The sequence below is a fragment of the Vespa velutina genome, chromosome 1 (genome assembly GCF_912470025.1).
Source record: "Vespa velutina chromosome 1, iVesVel2.1, whole genome shotgun sequence".
In the NCBI taxonomy this organism is placed as follows: Eukaryota; Metazoa; Arthropoda; class Insecta; order Hymenoptera; family Vespidae; genus Vespa; species Vespa velutina.
Window position 1 is genome coordinate 5,347,618 of NC_062188.1, and position 20,000 is coordinate 5,367,617.

The window sequence follows — 20,000 nt, forward strand, 5'->3', positions numbered from 1 at the left end:
GGAAGAAAAAAGATCAATAAACGAAGCGAGCCCTCCCCCCCTCAAGCAAAGTTGCAAGTATAGTATAGCCGGTGTAAGTACACGCTCGAGCCAGACTCCATTCATCCGTGAGTTCGCGCCTTTCGATATTCGAGAGGCGTCGCTAAACCGTTTCGTTCCGGAAAATAACCGAGCTCTACGGTTTTTCTTGAACCTTTCGAAGGAGCTCGCGACATAACCTATTGGATTTAACTGTTCCAAATGTCGAAAATAATGATGGTAAAACGTGAGCTCGCGCGAGCGCACGCGCGACAGCTAAACCGACCGACCGACCGCCTATCTCGGCCTCTACGTGGTCCGAAACTTTACCCTTTTCCTTTTCATTTTGCACTCAGCAAATAAGCTTCGTACGGTGAATTAAAATGAAACGTATCGTTCGAAGATATACACTTATCCTCAATAAAGATATACATACATACGTATAAATCTTTATCGATACAATTATAATAAATATTTTTCAATGTTATATAGATAGAGATTATTTGAATGTTCGTCTAAATTCACAGATAAAATCTCGTTTCACTGTAATATCGTTCTCATATGTTTTACCGAACGCTCCACCTGTCACATAAAAGCCTTTAATCTTGAAAGGAAATAGCACTTCTCACTGGAAAACTTGTAGAGACACTAAACTCTAAAATAAATAGGTACTCTCTCTTTCTCTCTCTCTCTCTCTCTCTTATATATATATATATATATATATATATATATAATATATATATATATATATATATACATATAATATGAGTTAAGCGGAACACTTCGTTGGTGGCTTACCTATATAGCTACGTAACGATAAGAAATATTTCCAGCTGGCTAGCGTGCGATACGGATTTGCATAAAATCGAAAGGAAAAGCATTTTTACATGAGCGTGTACGCAAGCTACCTTAATACGTCACGCGAGCGATCACTACCGTATGTAACGTCGCGTTGAACTACTAAAGCGCAACAAGTATTTAGTTTTCATTAATTTCACGACATTTTCCATACTACTATACATTCCTCCGTATGTTCCTCCTTTATACGTATATATATATATATATATATATATATATATATATATATATATATATATATCTCAAACATATACATATTTACGTTATGTTTATGTGTAAACTATTTGAATACAAAGCGAGATAGTAATAGTTCGATTTTTCCATTTCTCTCTCTCTCTCTCTCTCTCTCTCTCTCTCTCTCTCTCTCTCTCTCTCTCTCTCTCTCTCTCTTTAGTACTTTTCATTTTCCCTCTCATAGTCACTTTCACTTCCCCTCTTTCTCTTTCGTTCCATCCCTTCTGTAACCCCCCTACTGTTTCTTCCCTTCTGTAACCCCCTCTCTCCCTTCTTGCTTCTCATCCTTTTCCTCCTCCTTTCCAACGTTTTGTCCACCCTTCCCAAGAGAAGTTTAACCATTTCGAAAACAATGTAAAACGTTTTGTAACCTCGCTGAAGAGAGAGAGAAAGCGAAAGAGAGAGAGAGAGAGAGAGAGAGAGAGAGAGAGAAGACGTGCGAAAGAGATAGATAGAAAAAAAGAGAAATAGAGAGAGAAGGAGGGGGGAGAGAGAAAATGATGAATGACTTTCCTCTCTTCTTTGCTACGTTGAGTCAGAAAGAAAATCGAAAATACTCGTAAATAAAGCGTGAACATTTTTTAGTCTGACGATAAGCACGGATGATAAGTACAAAGTTTCTATAAATATTTGCAATATATAGAGTCGATATCGGTTTGCTTCTAGAAAAGGAAGACGAATGGATATATATATATATATATATATATATATATATATGTATGTATATATATATATATATATATGTACATATATGTATATATTTTTGTATGTATTTATTTGATTTTAACTCGATTAAAATCGAGAGGAACAAAATATTTAGATATACGATAGGTATATAATGCAGGACAATAGAAGGCGAGCAAATTAAAATTAAAATAAGCAGTCTTACATTAAGCACGTAAAGAGATAGAGAGAGAGAGAGAGAGAGAGAGAAAGGGAGAAGGATAGAATCAACTAACGTTAGATAACTCGTATGATACCATCTATTCGTAATTTACACGTCATCCTTTGATGCAAGGAACACGATTTAAAAAAAGGGAAAAATTATTTGACTTGCCGTCATTGTCATCGTCATCGTCATCGTTCCGTCATCGTAATCATAGTCGTGGTCGTAATCGCGTCGTACAATGTACAAGTAGTCGGTATTTATCGACAAAGAAAAGACGACAAAAGAGAGAAGGAGGAGGAGGAGGAGGACATAGAAGACGACAACTACCACTCTTAAGCTTGCACGCGCAATCTAATATCGGCTTCGCACCGACTTCATATTAATAGACGCTAATAATACGGATCTCCGGCGTCGCTTGCAAACCGACGATTTCGCGCTGTTCAAATTCGTGCAAGTATGTTTCTCTGTTTCATAAAGAAAATTTTCACTCTCGATTATGAGACACAATGTGTGTGTGTGTGTGTGTATGAGAGAGAGAGAGAGAGAAAGAGAGAGAGAGAGAGGAGAGAGAATCTGCTGAAATATACTGCTTCGTCGACGCAACGAGATAGCCTCGGTGATTTAGATATTTTCGGCTTTCTTCTCCTCTACTTACCGCATCCGAAGATGTCGAGTTTAACGCTTTTAGTGGACTCCTTCGTCTTCCATCTCTCTCTCTCTTTCTCTCTCTCTCTCTCTCTCTCTCTCTCTCTCATTCTCATTGTATATCTCTTCTCTCGTTCACTCTCACGTATTGGTCTTACTCTTTACGTTTTCCATTCACAGAATTTCTCGCTCGCTCGCCAAAGGATTTCATGCGAAACCACTTCGACGATCGTACTTGTTCCTTCTTTCTTTATTTTTGGAATATTGTTTCATTTATTGCACGATGAACCTTTGAAGGACGATGATGATTTATCACGAGGTAATAAATTCGATTGAGACAATACGTGAGAATTAATAAACATCATCTTCATCACAAGTTTTTCCTACTTCTTCTCTTTATTCTTCTCTCTCTCTCTCTCTCTCTCTCTCTCTATTTATCTATCTCTATTTCTTTCTCTATTTATTAACTTCAAAGAATCAAAAGTGAATAATAATATTTTTTCTTTTTACGTCGTAAAAATTTATAATTGTTTCAACTCGCAACAACATGTTGTTAAAATAACGTAACCCAAAATCCAACTAATAAACAGAGACAGATGACACTCCGTTACGGATCGTAATTTCTTAATTTCACTAATTCATATTTCGTGTCGTCCTTTTTAACTCGAATAGATAAATCTATTAGGCACGATCGTACTAAAGATAACGCGAGACCGTCATTTCTACGATGAATGTCTTTCTTTCTTTCTCTCTCTTTCTCTCTCTTTCTCTCTCTTTCCCGTTCGTTTTCGTACCTTTAATTATTCCAACATATTTACAATTCTCTATCCATCTATTTATCTATATCTCTCTTTCTCATTCTCACGTGCACTCTCTCGTACTCACTCGTCTGTTTTATTCTATCTCGTTTCTTTTTTTTTTTTTTTTTTTTTTTTTTTTTTTTTTTTTTTTTTTTTTATTAATCCTTTTTTTTCCCCTTCTTTTCTTTTTTAATTTCCATCGAAACGAAACACGATTCTACAACGGCAGACACCAAAACGCTCGCGTTAGAACGTCGCCATCTCAAAGACCATTAAATTTGCGACGAATTAAGAACAACCGACGAGCTACAGGCGAATACGTCTCGACTATGAATTGACCTCGCTCCAACAATATACAAAATTATAAATACCTTCGACGCTCATATAAGCGCTTGCTGCCTTGAGCACACAAGTATCTCTTTCTCTCTCTCTCTCTCTCTCTCTCTCTCTCTCTCTCTCTCTCTTTTTCTTTCTACCAATGTTACTACAAACAACGGTATTCTTCGGCGATATATGGCGTCGCAACTTGTTATCGTTTTCATCGAGCCGGACACGTTATATCGAAAAATAAGAGGTAACAGTTCACGCGCGTGTAAAAAATATCTAAATATATAACGTAGATAAGTACTTATATGGAAAGAAAATAAATGATTAAAAATGGAGAAATTTTTTTGAAAATTCGTCGAAAGATCGACTTTACGTACTATTATCTTATTATAATTACAAATTTTAATAATTACGAATTCTATATTATAATAAATCATATAAGATATAATCAGATCGATAATATTAATCAATGTGATGTTATATGATATTCTACGCGCATACGTGAAATCGCAAAAAAAATTGTATATATCTAAATAATAATAATTTTATGTGTCATTTATGATAAAGAAGCGTTTAAAGGAATGTGAGAATAATCATCGATAAAACGTTTTGAAGACGTTAAGAGAAAAAAAGACACAAGAAAAAAAAAAGAAAAAAAGGAAAATAAAGGATACAATAATTTATAACATCGAATCTCTTACTCGAACGTTTATAGCAAGAAATCATTTCTCTTTTTTCTTTTACTTTTTGTCATATTTAATACCATAGACATGATTTTTTAATCGCATAAATAATTCGTAAAATTTTCCTTAATCAAAGTTCATCCTCGTACGAAAAAAAACTTGTTTAGCTTCCAATATTTATTCCTAATTTTTCCAAATATAATAATAACCTTAATCACATCCAATATTATATATGATAAATTTCATTTATCAATATATTGTATATGAGATACTTTTGATAACTAGTTTGCAGTCATTCGTAATGGGATTTTTTTCTTTTTCAACATGCAAATGCATATGCACATAAATGTCGATAAAAATATATTGTCCGAGCTAATTGACGATAGGATGGAGGAGGTGGGGGGGGGGGGCAATTTGGAGAAAGAAAAGGATTATCGTTAAGTTGTTAAAATTTAATTTGGCGAGAGAAAAAAGAGGGAAAGAAAAATCGAAGAAAGGTCTGTCGACTCTCTGTTGCACAAGTGTCAGTGAAAAAGAAAAGAAAAGAAAAAGAAAAAGAAAAAGAAAAGGAGAGAAAAGGAAAGAAAACAAGAAGAAGAAGAAGAAGAAGAAAAAAAAAGAGAAAGAAAGAGAGAGAAAGCGAACAACATAGATTCTGACTTACCGGTTTTTTGCCCTTTTGTCGCACTCGAGAGTGAATATTTTTGGTGAGCAACGTGCGAATGCGGGAAAACGCGTGGGCGTATGCGACCGTTCGTCTGCCAACCCCAAACTATTAGCCTCTATCTTTGTGTGACGCGTTCGCGCGTGCTTCCCACGAAGGCGCATCGCACGCGTGCGGATTCTACTCTACTTCTTCTTCTTTTCCTCTTCTCTCTTCCCTTCACGATCTTCCGCTCGCAATGATCGCGTTAAAAAGAAGAAGAAGAAGAAGAAGAAGGAAAGGAAACGTTTGCTTTTCAATGAAAAGATAGAAATGATTCCTTTCGTATTTGAAAAATTGATTATTGAAAATCATCGATTATCCTTTTCTTTCTTATATTAAAAAAAAAAACAAAAAAAAACAAAAAAAAACAAAAAACAAAAAACGAAAATAAACAAAAAAAAAAAAACTAAACGTATTTTACGCAATGAGACCAATCAGAATTTTATAGAATATTTATCTACTTTATTATTCATTATTAAAATTATTCACGTTTTAATGACAAAGCCACCTATTACGGAATAAACGCGTATATATTGAAATATCATTTTTCGTACGTATTTTTAACTTTTTTTTAAAAAGTTAAAATTTTTAACTGTGTTTCACAGAAGCACGTCATAGATTATATATATATATATATATAATAATGTGACATTCACGATAATGAGACCTTCAAGTTAATTTTTAAAATATTATATAATATATAATATATATATATAATATATATATATATATATATATATTCCTATAATATATATTATAGGAATATAAATATATGCTTATAATATTGCACAATTTGCAATGTATCGAACGAATACAATTTTCAATCGTAAGTCATAAACAATATATGTAGGATTGTCGATACATAAGAACAATGAAATAACTATGATTACATAATGTATTATTGTAATATATGTCATCGATTAATGTGTTAGGTTCAATATACATATTTGACTTTGTATTACACGTGAATAATACGATAATACGAAAGATAAATATATTCAACGGTCAATAAGATGCATGAATGATTTCAAAATGCGGTACTTTTTAACATCAAAATTCACAAATATTCGTTTTCTCGTGTAGAATAAATTACATTCGGTTCTTACAAAATGACATTGTATTTTAAGTATAACGTTAATGTTTTTAAGTATAACGTTACACGTAAGATATTTAAAAGCGTGAAAAATGTTGTACCTAGTTCTTCCTTCTTCTTTTCTTTTTCTTTTTTTCTTTTTTCTCTTTTCTTGTTTCCTTTTCTTTTTTTTTTTTTTTTTTTTTTACTAACCAAAAGAATTCGTTTGAAATACGCGACATAACAATAAACGAAGAAGAAGCTATTCTTTTGCACGTTATATTATAGAATGTAACAGCGGACTTGGAAGTCAGCGTGCGAACTATGCGAACGGTGGAATGCGTCTTCGTGTTGTACGTTGACTCTTTCATACGCCCTAACTCCGCGTTTCTAGTATGATCCACGTGTCGTTCGTATAAATCGTTCGAAGTAAGAAAGGCATCGAAGAAAGGAAAGGAAGAGAGATGAAAAAGGAAAAAGAAAAAAAAAAAAAAATAAAAAAGAAAGAAAAGAGAAAAAGTAAAAGAAAAAAAGAAACGCGCAAAACTTTATCACCAATAATAAATTTCATAAGCTTAAATATAAATCGTATTTAAGTGACATTATTAATCGATGTCGTTGAAATCCATTACGTCAAGTATTGTTAATATTACAATAGTATTATTAACCTTTATATATATATATATATTTTTTTTTCTTTTATTTTTCTATCACTCGTGGTTTCTATTAACGAAAAGAAAAATACGATGTTAAAGCACTCGATGAGTCTACATTTACGAGGAACGTGTTAAAGAATTACGATTACGACTTGGTAGTCACCTGAACGAAAGATCTCCGTTTGGATCTCACGAGTTTCAGCTCGTGACGTATCGAGACAGAGAGAGAGAGAGAGAGAGAGAGAGAGAGAGAGATCGAAAGAGAGAGAGAGAGAGAAAGAGTGATCTCGGTAGGCAGGAGCAAGAGCGAGCATGCGAGTCAACGTAGGATTTACGAAGCGGTCGGTGCTCTTTGACGCCGACGTGGAATCGTCGCCTGGCATCGTATCGACGTCGAGAGTCGAACAAAAAGGGCTCTGAATATGACCCGTCATAGTAGATCGCATTAAGCCGCCTTCGCGGCTCGCCTCTCGATAATTGGCGACCTTCGCCTCTTCCGCGAAGGAATGCTCACCAGGTTTTGTGCGAAGGACGCCGTAGAAAGAAGACAAGCTTGCTATCTCTCTCTCTATGTATATATATATATATGTATGTATGTATGTATGTATGATACATACGAGCATACGTAAAGGGTCCCTAGGATGCATCGCGATTTTCTTTTTTCTTCTTTTTCTTTTTTTTTTCTTCCTTCTCCTTCTCATCTTCATCCTCTTTGTCTTTCTTACCTCCTCTTGTCCCTCGTCGCTTCTTTTCGAGTGACATAACGACGACAGAAACGTCCCGATCCTGCTTGAGATAAAAAAAAAAAAAAAGAAAAAAAAAAGGAAAAGAAAAAAAGAAAGAAAGAAAAATAATAATATCGAGATTTTCGATTATTTTCACACCGAGTTAATCACGAGAATATTACGTTTTATAAATTTAAAACACAAAATGTTATATCCGTTATATCGAAGTATCGAACGATTGATCCAGTTATATAATACTTATATGATTCAGAGATTTACTTAAAATCGATTCAACAGTATCGATCTATCAAGTCAAATCATAGAAAAACTTGATCCCGATTTGACTCGATAGAAATAATAATGAATAATAATAATACATAATAATAATAATATCGAGAGATAATTATATTTCCGCCGAGTGAATCTTGAGATTGTTATTTTTTGTCAATTAAATGAAATCGTGATATATACGCGAGAGAATTAAACGATTGATTGTTAGTTACATATATCGATGAGTATGATTCGAAGTTCGATTCATTTAAATTCGATTCAATCATTTTCCATTCTATCGATCAGCCAAGTCATAGAAAAACTTGTCCTATTTCTCTCTCTCTCTCTCTCTCTCTCTCTCTCTCTCTCTCTCTCTCTCTCCCTTTCTCCCTTTCTCTCGCTCTCTCTCTCTTTCTCTCTCTTTCTCTTTCTCATTCCCTGTTGAGATTCATCATCAGTTGGATGAACTTTACGAAATAACGTAGGTGTCTTTGCAATGTTTCTTATGACATTAGAGTCGTTTCGCATGATCATGTGAAAGTCTTTAATGATTATGCTCGACGCATACTCTTACTTTATGTACCATATAATATTTATTAAATATATATGTTAATTGGTTGTATTTATAAATACTATAGCGAAAAAAAAATCTAATCGAACGAGTGATACGATCGATAAAATGAATGAAATATACTTAAAACACGTTTTGTATGTATATATATATATATATATATATATATATATATATATATATATATATATATATATATATATATATATATTCAGAGAGTATTAGGAAAAAGTGTTCCATAATCTCGTATATACAGTTTGCATATATAAAATGTAAAGATCGACAGGAAATCAACACCCTCTTGTACGTCCTCGATGGCTAAAATGTGCGTAATCAGATTGAAAAGAGAAAAAACTTTATTAAAAGAAAAAAGAACAATGCAATTTAGAAACTACGCTCCTTTTCTTTGACATATATCCTATCGGAAAAGCGACAACGTTATTTTTTTTTTTTTTTTATTTTTCTTTTTCTTTTCGTTCACATTCACAGGATAAATCAAATATTCGTAAAAATTGTAAAATATTCGAATAAAGAGACGACGCTTAAAGTAACATCGACTTAACGGCGTTCAATAATTAAATTCATTCAAGATTAATTAAGCTCTGTTAAAATCAAAAAAATAAAGAAAAAAAAAAAAAAAGAAAAAAGAGAGAGATATATAGAAGCAAAAGAAAAGGAAGAAATATTTCAAGTATTTCTAATGATATTCAAAGTATTATAACTCCGTCCCTTTCTTTCGACGTTTTTTCTTTCCTTTTTTTTTCTTTTTGATTCTTTTTTTTTTTTTTTTAGTTTTCCTTTTCTTTTTCTTTTACTTTTCGTTCTCCTTATCCCTATCTTGATATCGTAATAGAACGATCTCTTCACTTTGAAAAGAAGACAGGCGAAACACATTCATGAGGGGGAGAGAGATAGAGTGACGTTCCCTCTCGTTTAAACGACCCAACGATATTTATAAACGCGCGAAATCGACGTTGCACGGGAAGTGTTGTTCGTCAGGCGTTAGCTTGCCGAATTAGAGTGCAGTAATATTAGAAAGATGTGAAATAAAAATTGTGAGATGGCGACACTCATCGTGGGAGCGACATCGTCCTCGTAAGAAGCCATTTCGTAAAATATCGAACTAGCTGTTCGGCCGTATAGCTAACGCATGGCGTTCAAGCGTTCGAGATAAAGTCGACGGTAAATATTCATAAAGCTTTGGATATATTGCGTTCGGCTTATTTCTGATTGCCTGCTATTTTTAGCGAATGCGAATAACTGGATGTAAGATCAATGATAACGCACGCTTACCGGCCGCGTTACGACGAGCTAATGCGCGCTTTCACGATATAATATAATATATAATATAATACACCATGCTCCGAGGGCCACGATAATGATGATAGTTTCTAACGTGAAAATTAATATAACCAGCCGAATGACGTGTACTCGACGTAAATAGACAACAGCGATTGTTTATTTTTTAACGTATCTACGTATATTCCTTAAGAAATCGAATAGAAAAAATAAATAAAAGAAGATATAATGGTAATAATTATAATAACTAAAAAAAAAAGGAAAAAAAAAAACGAGAAAAAAAAGGAAAAAGAAGAAAAAGAAAAAAGAAACGAACAAAATAGGATAATCCTGCTCTAAACTCAGAATTCAATAATCTTTCCTTAACGGCGTGTATATGGCACCGCCGAGAGATGTTGCTCGGTTGAACGTGTGTCTGGATCTGACCTATAGATTATACTCTCGATGGAATCCGCGATCGAAACGTGAATGCACATTGGCAGATGCACAACGATGCAGGAACGATCGAAAACTAGAAGCAAAGGTGGAAGTAAAAGCAGAAGCAGAAGCATTTGCTCTTCGATCTCAACAATTTTCTTTCTCTCTCTCTCTCTCTCTCTCTCTCTCTCTCTCTCTCTCTCTCTCTCTCTCTCTCTTTTTCATCTTCTTTCTTTTTTTTTTCTTTTTTTATCCTTTCTGTTTTAACACCACTAATACTACTCTACCTCTGCTATGGTAGTAGATATAATACCATATCGCACGATGTTCCCTTCTACTTATTTACGTTCGTCTTCGACGTCAAGGAAAACTAATTTATAGGAAAGCTACCATTTGAACGTTCAGAGAAAGAGGAAGAATTTATCGAAACGAACGAGGAGAGCTGGAGAGCTGGATCTCTTATTCCGAGTTCGAGACGTTATTACCTAATTTCGCTTAAACTCCGAGCAACGATTTCGCGTTTCAGCAGAAGAAATAGAGAGAGAGAGAGAGAGAGAGAGAGTGAAAGAGAAAGAGAAAGAGAGATAGAGATAGAGATAGAGATAGAGATAGAGAAATAGAGAGAGAGAGAGAGAGAGAGAGAGAGAGAGAGTATGCATTAAGTAAATTAGTATCGCTTATTACTCGGTCAGCACTTTGGGCGACCGTGACACGCGAGAGCGTTACTACTCTCTCGTAAATAAAACGCAATAAAATCGAGCCGCGAGCAATAAATTGTCCTATTAACGCGATACTTGTATCAATTTGCGCTACTATCCGATATACGTATAGATATCCGTATAGATATCGCGCTATCGTAGAAATAATTTCGCATGATGATATATATATATATATATATATATGTGTGTTAAAAAAATCAACCGAAAAGAAAGAAGAAAAAATGAAAATCAGAAGGAGAAAGATGTTTATATGTATTAGTTAAGTATAATATAGATATAACAGGTTGTAATATAGAAGACATTTATTGGTAAGCGGTTAAACACCGTTGCTACTTCTTTGCTAATTGGACCAATTAAATCGGCGTACGATTTAACACATTATAAAATCAATTAGCATAATCATTTTCACGCGTTAAACATATATATATATATATATATATATATATATATATACATATATTGAGAAATTTCGTTATGTCATTTCTTTAATTCCGCATCAATACTATCAATAGTTTTATGTTATTATCAGTTTGTCATCGTGTGTGACCATTTATAAAGGGAATATAAAATTTATTCGATCCCGATGTCGATCCATAGATGAAACGAAATCAACGCGAAATTGGCAACAAATTACTCTCCTTCCATACGTTTCCGCCGCTCTCCGGCCAATTAGCGGTCCGCTTGAACTCACACGATCGGGTGGCTTACAAGAGGAGGAACGCAATGAGGATTCAACGATCGCTAAACTTTCTCGTGTATTATCGCGATCATCGGTGATCGTTCTATCTCTGAAAGAACTAAAGTTAAACTTTAAAATCAATTAGTTAAAAGTACTTCGCATTTACTCGTACAACAAGTACATTTCTTCGTGTGCGTGCATGTATGCATGTGTGTGTGTGTGTGTGTGTGTGTGTGTGTGTATGTGTGTATATGCACTAGCGCGTCTATACGTATACCTAACGAAAAGTTTGAAAAAGATTCGATTTTCATCGTAGAATTCTTCGTAATCTTATTATACTCTTAAAATCTACCTACTATTCCACTATTACTGCTACTACTACTATTACTGGTACTACTACCAGAGTAGAAACCATAGTCACCATGGTGTCACCTGTAAGTGGATACGCCTGGGACTATGGGAGCACAGAATCATGCTGCTCCCCGTTCCTCCATTCTTTTTCCTTAAACGTTCTCCTCCTCCTCCTCCTCCTCCTCCTCCTCCTCCTCCTCCTCCTTCTCTTCCTCCCTTCTCCTTCTCCTCTTCCCTTCTCCTTCTCCTTCTTGCCTTCGCCTTCTTCTTCTCTTTCTTCGTTTCCTCCTACCTACCAACGAGATTCATCGTCATAACTTTCATTCAAGTCCGTTCTCTAACCCTCCGAACGAAGAACTTACAGCGTCTGTGCGCGCAAGCTCCACCATAACACCCACACTCTTTCTTCAGAACCGTACGAAGCGGGGGTCATGTCCCCCGTAAATACGTTAAATTCAATGAAATAAGAAGAAAAAGAAAAAAAAAGGGAGAACAGAAGAAAAAGGAAAAGAAAAGAAAAGAAATAAAAAGGAAAGGAAAGATAAGAGAGAGAGAGAGAGAGAGAGAGCAATTTTCTTTCCCTTTGTTTTTTCTTCTTTTTTTTTCTTTTCCCTTTTTATTTGTTTTAAATATTCACCACGAAAGAAAGAAAGAAAGAGAGAGAGAGAGAGAGAGAGAGAGAGAGAGAGAGAAACGATCTCTCAATCAAGTTATTGAAAAAGATTATTATGTATGGTAAGGTAAATTCAATCGTCTTGGAAAACTCGCAGCTCGTCAATTCGTATTTCGCGCTTGCATTCTCACACTTTCTAAAGAAGGAGATAAAGAAAGATAAAAAGAAAAAATATATATGTATATGTGTATGTGTGTGAGAGAGAAAGAGAGAGAGAGAGAAACAAAAAAGCAAGTTTTCGCTCGGACAGGGAAACCAATTTCGTACATCGTTCACTGGCATGGGTGAAGGGCAAGAGCCCAATTGGCCGGCAGCCAAATGAACGTTTCAATGTCCAGAGAGAACGTAGCAGGCCTCAGTCCAATAACCAGATTGAACTTTATAATATCGACGCACACCGTGCACATCGTGTACTTTGCCGATGATAGCTAATAATCGTCGACGATTTGTAATCATTAGCGATGCGAGGCGCGATTCGAGGTACCCGATCACGACGACCGGTAGCAATACGCTTCGAGCATGCCGATCGTATATGTATTTGAGTACAACTCGTTAAACTCAATACGGCGATCCTTATTAAGATATTACTCTCGATAGATGATGCTAGCGATATTTGGCAAACTCGTCGATGCTTATATTCATTGATATACATCACTCGCTTTCGGAACGAAACTCGAATGGATCCTTCCTATCGTCGATCAGTTGCCAAGTATTAGAAACGGCCGGACGTAGGTACATACATACATACATACATATATATACATATATATATATATATATATATATATATCAATCTATCTATATATATACATAGATAGATCGATCGATCGTCAACAATAGATAACATTCTTTCTCGTTGAGATGAAAATTCGAAAGATTGGAGATATAAAGTTCTCTCTCTCTCTCTCTCTCTCTCTCTCTCTTTCTTTTTTCTTCCTTTTTTATTTATTTAATTTTTTTATTTCCTTTCCTTCTTTACCTCACGTGAACTCGCGTGTTTCTCTCTCTCTCTCTCTCTCAAGACTTATACTTTTTATCGTTTACACATCGACGCGATAATTATTGCCATTTCACGAACGATCGGTCTGTTCGTTGCGAAGCGCAAAACAGACGGACAGTTGTGTTAACTATACTTACATGTTGATCTTTGCGATAAAGTAATCGACTCAAATCGAAATGTTAGCAATACTTTTCTGCTTTTATATCTCGTCCCGTTGATCGGACAGAAGCAATTATTGCTAAGAAAGAGAAAAAAAGAAGAAGAAGAAAAAGAGATAGATAGAGAGAGAGAGAGAGAGAGAGAGAGAGAGAGAGAGAGAGAGAGAGAGAGAGAGAGAGAGAGAGAGAGAGAGAGAGAGAAGGGAAAGAAAAAGAACATACAAACACATATGGTTGTACAGCGTTCCGGTAATCTTAGGTGAAAACGTCTTTTTAAAAGTGTCATTGAAAAATAATATCGATGTTCCAATTTGAACGAGGTTCATTTCTAAATGACTTTGAGATTATTTTTACGTCACGTTACGACTACCGTCGATTGTTATTCGCGATTTCAGGATCATTTTTTGATCAGCCTCGAATATACATACGCATATATCTTACTAACCCTTATCGTCGTTGTTATTGCAGGATGACATCTGATAAAAAAAAAAAAGAAAAGAAACTATGTTCAGATTATCAATATCTCGTCGATATCGGAAATCATTTTTAATTCCTATGAAAATGCAAATCCCCTTATCACTTGGGCCATCCATGCGATAAGAGAAACGTTTGTTAAGTCCATTTTGAAATAACCGACGTTACTATACTGTAAATAGTCGCGTCGAGCCGATGGATTCGATCAGAAGATTACAGAGGACAAAACGCCGACCGCGAGAATGGTGATGATGGAAGGGGTGGAAGGAGGGAGAAGTAGGGTGTGGTGATAGAGGGAGGAGGTTGTAGGGCTATAGACGATGATTATGACGCGTGCTGACGAGGATTAACGTAGGCCCCGGAGAAAGCCGACTGGATGGTTGGCTAGTTGGCTGGTTGGTTGGCTGGCGGCTGGCTGGCTGGCTGGCTGACTGGCTTTCGGATGTAACTTTCAGGGGTTGGGTTAAAACTCGTGAGTGAGAAGGGCAGAGAGGATGAGGAGGATGAGGATGAGGAGGAGGAGGAGGAGGAGGAGGAGGAGGACTCCCATTCGAAATTGGCCGCGTCGAGAGGCGCGCGGGAAATGTGCGTCGAAGCGACGACACATCAAACGGCACCGTTTAAGGGGGACATATTATTTGGCGCGAGGCAAAAGGGTTATCAGCCTTCGTCGTTACGACCGTTCGTGTTAACGTTACATCTCTACCATCCTACGAGAGAAAAGGGAGATAGATATGGAGATAGATAGAATGAGAGTGAAAGAGAGAGTAAGAGAGAGAGAGAGAGAGAGAGAGAGAGAGAGAGAAAAGGATAGCAGCGGGTATTTACTTAATAACCAACTCAGTCGAATCGAAACCCAAGTGGACCCGCGGGCTTATTGCCAAACGGCGCCACCTTCTGTCACTTCTCCTCCATGTATAAAACGCGCTTACTAATTCCCTTTCTCTCTCTCTCTCTCTCCCTCTGTTCGTCCCTCCTTCTTTCTCATTATATGCGTCAGTTGTAACTATTGTTAGTTAGAAAGAAAGAGGAGAGAGAGAGAAAGAGAGAGAAAGAGAGAGAAATTAATTACCAACGGCATCGTCTTTGTCCCCCCCTTTTTCTACTCTTCTCTCCCTCTCTCTCTCTCTCTCTCTCTCTTTCTCTCTCTGTTTCTCGATTCCTCAATCGACACATTGACCTAACACATATTAATATTCATATAGCTGAAAGCTTCTTACCGCACTCGTTAGTTTTATCTTCGGTCTCTTTTTTTCATGCCCACGGTCGAGCGATATGCATGCCCGTATACCCACGTAAGAGACACGAGATCCCGTCGAGAACCTGTTATCCGATCGATTTCGTCCATTAGATTTTATGTAAGCGATTCGCATATGGATTTGCATTGTAAAGAAAATAGATGAGAGGGGATGGGGAGGGGACAGGATTGGGAGGGGAGGAAGGGAAGAACGGGAAGGGATTGTGAGACTCCCTCTTAAGACGTATTTAGGGCTTGGTTCTTCGTTTAAAGTTTTATCTTGCCGCGCTTATAAGGGTTCAGTTTGCTCTTATAAAATTGGAAGAGGAAAGTCATTAAGCTTCCACGGTTCTGATGATTCTCCGCTTATATTCGAGTACGTGTCCTTAAGATCTGATTATCCATAAATTTATAGCAGTTATAAAAAAAGTTATTGCGGTTATTAACGTTTTACCGATCGAAATTGTCGCGTCGGCTTATATTCATATGAAACTATTTGAAAATCTCGAACCAGTTTATTCAATGTTTATAAACGTATAATATCTTTATCGTCGTATCAGGATAAGGCTTAAGCATTTAAAACTCCTTTTAATTATTTTCTACCGCTCACTCGGTCGCTATCTCCCGCTCTCTTTCCCTTTCTCTCCCTTATTTCTGGAAAATACAAATCGTTTCTTTTGAGAAATCCTTTGAAAAACTTGTCCGCATAACGTACAAAAGAATAGGTCAATCTAGTACAACGAGTTCCCAAGGATATATGATAAATAAAACATATGTATGTTTGTATGTCTATATATATATGTATGTATGTATTAAATACATAAATAAACACGTACATATATACATAGATACATACATACATACATAGATACAAACGTACATACATATATACATAGATATATACATACATACTAATCGGATTGCTCTGTGGCTCGTGGAAAAGGAAATCAGCCCTAATAAATTGTCTCGAAGGAAGAGAGATATAGTCGCAAAACTGATAGACTCCCCACGGCGAGAGATCCGTAATCGTCGTGCACAGGAAACACCTATGACTGGCCTGTGAGAACGATGACATAGGTGGTCGTGTTAATACCTCTATATGAAGCGACTCGATGTGTATTAAAAAAGGGAAAGAACGGAAGGAGAAAAAATATCGGTGAATCGGCGAAGGGGGACCATTAGACAGAGAGAGACAGACAAACAGAGAGAGAGAGAGACAGAGAGAGAGACAGAGAGAGAGAGAAAGAGAATCAGATAGAATATATACAAGAGGCAAAAAAATAAAGAGAGGAACAAATCGCATTGATACAATACCACGCGTATTCCAATATGTTCAAATGTTTCCGCTTGGCCGCGTAACGGATCCCGAGGATCTGGGAGCGGAATTGCGAAATAATGATGATCGTACGAATCGGCACAATGGCGTTTACTAGAAAGAGAAAGAGAGAGAGAGAGAGAGAGAGAGAAAAAGAGACTGTCCCGGTCTGGTACTCTGTCGCAGCCACCGCAACATTGACAACGCCTGAAGGCTGATGAGCGGCTAATGGGGGACTTCCCCTCTTCTCCGCAACGAGAGAAAGAGAGAGAGAGAGAGAGAGAGAGAGAGAGAGAGAGAGAGAGAGAAAGAGGAACGTAGCTCATGTTTTGTGTCATCGACTCGCATTTATCCCAAGTTGCGCGTTATGATCGGCTCTACCAGATCACGAATTTTCTATCTTTCTCTCTCTCTCTCTCTCCCTTTCTTCTATCCTTCTCGTTCCTCCTGCATGCTTAAACGCGCGTCACGCGTGTCGTGTGCGGTGAGAAAGGAAAGAAGGTGGTGGGGCGAAGGGATAGGAAGGGGAGGAGGGACGCACTCCTTGTAGAGAAACCAGGGCGGGTGTCCCGTTTTCCGGGTGACTTGGCTAAATGGGATCGCATTAGCACATAGTTTCCCCCGTCGACGCGATGGGAGATTAGCATCTCGATTTTTTTTTATTTTCCTCTCTTTCTCTCAGGCTATTTTCTCGTTCAGCCGATCTATTTCGATCTCTCTCTCTCTCTCTTTCTTTCTTTTCTGTGTATCGTCTGTCTGCCTATACCCTCGTGCGATTGTAACTGCTGCTTCGAAGAGGATTCAACGTTCGCTTACTTATTCTCCCTCGTTCACTCATTCATTTACTCGCTCGCTCGTTCCCTCACTCATTCACTCACTCACTTATTCAGACACTCACTCTTTCTTTTTTTTCCGATAATCGCAATTTTAACGAAAGTATCGAGGAAAGAGATAAAGAAAGTCTGAATATATATCGAAAACATTAATAACACCACGAGCTTAACCAGTTTTGCGAGTTTAATTTGCATCTCTCTAACCTTAACGTTTTCAAGCGAGTTAGACGAGTCACGGTCGAATTTAACGCTCGGTCGATCGGTCGGTCGGTCGATCGGTCGATCGGTCGGTCGGTCGATCGGTCGATCGGTCGGTAGGTCGATCGGTCGGTCGGTCGATCGGTCGGTAGGTCGATCGGTCGGTCGGTCGGATGATTCTAAACGATGAATACGTCCAACCAATGGTGGACGAACGACATGTTAATTTCGGGGTTAAAAGAACCGCACGGCACGATTCGGCTCTTCCTCCTCTCCTCCCCCGAGGAATGTTACAAGAACGAAAGCTGCGCAGTATCTACATACATAGATACCGAAATCGCCATCTGTTACAAGCCGGAATCTCGATTCGATCGGCCGATTTACAACAACGCGCCTGTTTATACACTGTACTCGAGAATATAATGGGACGAGAGCCTTCATGCGTATCGTGTATCAATGCAGATCCGTTCAATAGACAACACGAGAGAAGAATCGTATCGGGCCCTAGTTCCTCGTCGTTCTGTGTTTACTTTGACGTACCCCTGTCATCGAAGGAAATTTAATAGGATCCATCTTTCTATTGTTTATTATTAATAAAATTCTTTTCTCCTATTGCATATAGGTATTTTATCTAATATACATTTTACATATATATATATATATATATATATATATATATATATATATGAGTGAAAATTTATTTCGAATACGATAAAATTATTATACTTAATAGATAATGTCTAACTGACAGATAAGAAATGATAGAATAGGTAAAAGCCGATTCGAAAAAGGGATACCGTAGAAATGACACCTACCTACCATCGAAATTCAACCCTCCCTGATGTCATATCAATGCGACAAAAGAAATAGAAGAACGTAACGGCGAATCCCGAAAGAAATCATACGATCGACGTGGCTTCCTCTCTGGTATTAATGCGCCGAAGGATTGGATTTTCGGCGTGCCTATGCGTAGCAACCCTATCTCTCTCTCTCTCTCTCTCTCTCTCTCTCTCTCTCTCTCTCTCTCTCTCTCTCTCTCTCTCTCTCTCTCTCTCTCTCTCTCTCTCTCTCTCTCTCTCTCTCTCTCTCTCTCTCTCTCTCTCTTGTAGGATGGCACCCTCTTGGAAAAGCAGCCAACCAACCCCTCCAACGAAGGGTAGAATCCCTCGATGCGTGGCCCGTTGATGCGCTCGTTAGCATATCATACGCATAGGGACGCGACTCTTCCATGGTGGGGAGGAAAAGGTGGAAGAGGGTTAAATTCTCAACCAATAAGGTGGCACTCAGTGCTCCCAACCTACCAGCAACCTTCGACCCCTCGAATCTACTCTTCGAACCCTCTCCGTGTCTCGAGTTTACCCCCTCTCTTTATATATACCTCACCAACCCCTTCTATACTTACCTACGCTCATCTCTCCTATTGTATTTCGTATTCGGCTCTGCCTTTGCCTACCCACTTAGCGATTATTTGTCTATCCAATGGTCGGACAGGTCAAAGAACGTCTACGTTGATCCTCCCAGCGCCATTTTTTCTTATTCCCCTTCTCCGATCCGCTTCTCCGATTACTCTTAACGTTTATCCTTTAATGAATGACGGTTCATATTCGTAAGCTAATATATATATATATATATATATATATATATATATATATACCGATTAACCAATTTCAAAAAAATTAATCGTATTTAAATATGATTATTATAAAAATAAACCTCACTCTTTGTCTCTGTCTCTTTATTTTCTTAAACTTATTATTTCGTTTCATAACATCTCCATAGAAAGTTTATATCTTCTATTACTTAAATTAAAAACGAAAATAAAATATTTTCAGAGAGAGAGAGAGAGAGAGAGAGAGAGAGAAAGTTGACGTATCGATAGAAATTTGACCTCAGGACATAATAAAGCAAACTACGTTATACCTATGCGTTAATGTAATATATATATATATATACAATATATATAAATATATAAATATACGTATGTATTCGTGTATGCAACTATCGATAAGGTTATACGAAGTCGCTTGTAGAGCATCGTAATCGTCCGTCCACGGACGATGCAACGCCTACATATCGAAATATCCGTACAGATCGCATAAATGTCAACCTATAAAACCTTCGACGACTATCGTCCATGAAATCGTAATCTCCGTCTATATGGCGCTCGCATATTTCCCTCTTTTCTCCCTACTC

General features: G+C 37.0%; 1 protein-coding gene and 1 long non-coding RNA gene across 2 annotated transcripts in view; both read left to right on the plus strand.

Moving 5' to 3' along the window:
- LOC124952294 (homeotic protein spalt-major-like) overlaps nucleotides 1-20,000 on the plus strand; it is a 60,396-nt gene that overhangs the window by 3,451 nt on the left and 36,945 nt on the right. The gene's annotated exons all lie outside the window — the stretch shown is intronic.
- Nucleotides 1,359-6,669, plus strand: LOC124952366. Its single transcript, XR_007101875.1, has 2 exons — nucleotides 1,359-2,453; nucleotides 2,825-6,669. It is a non-coding gene; the product is annotated as an uncharacterized LOC124952366 (long non-coding RNA).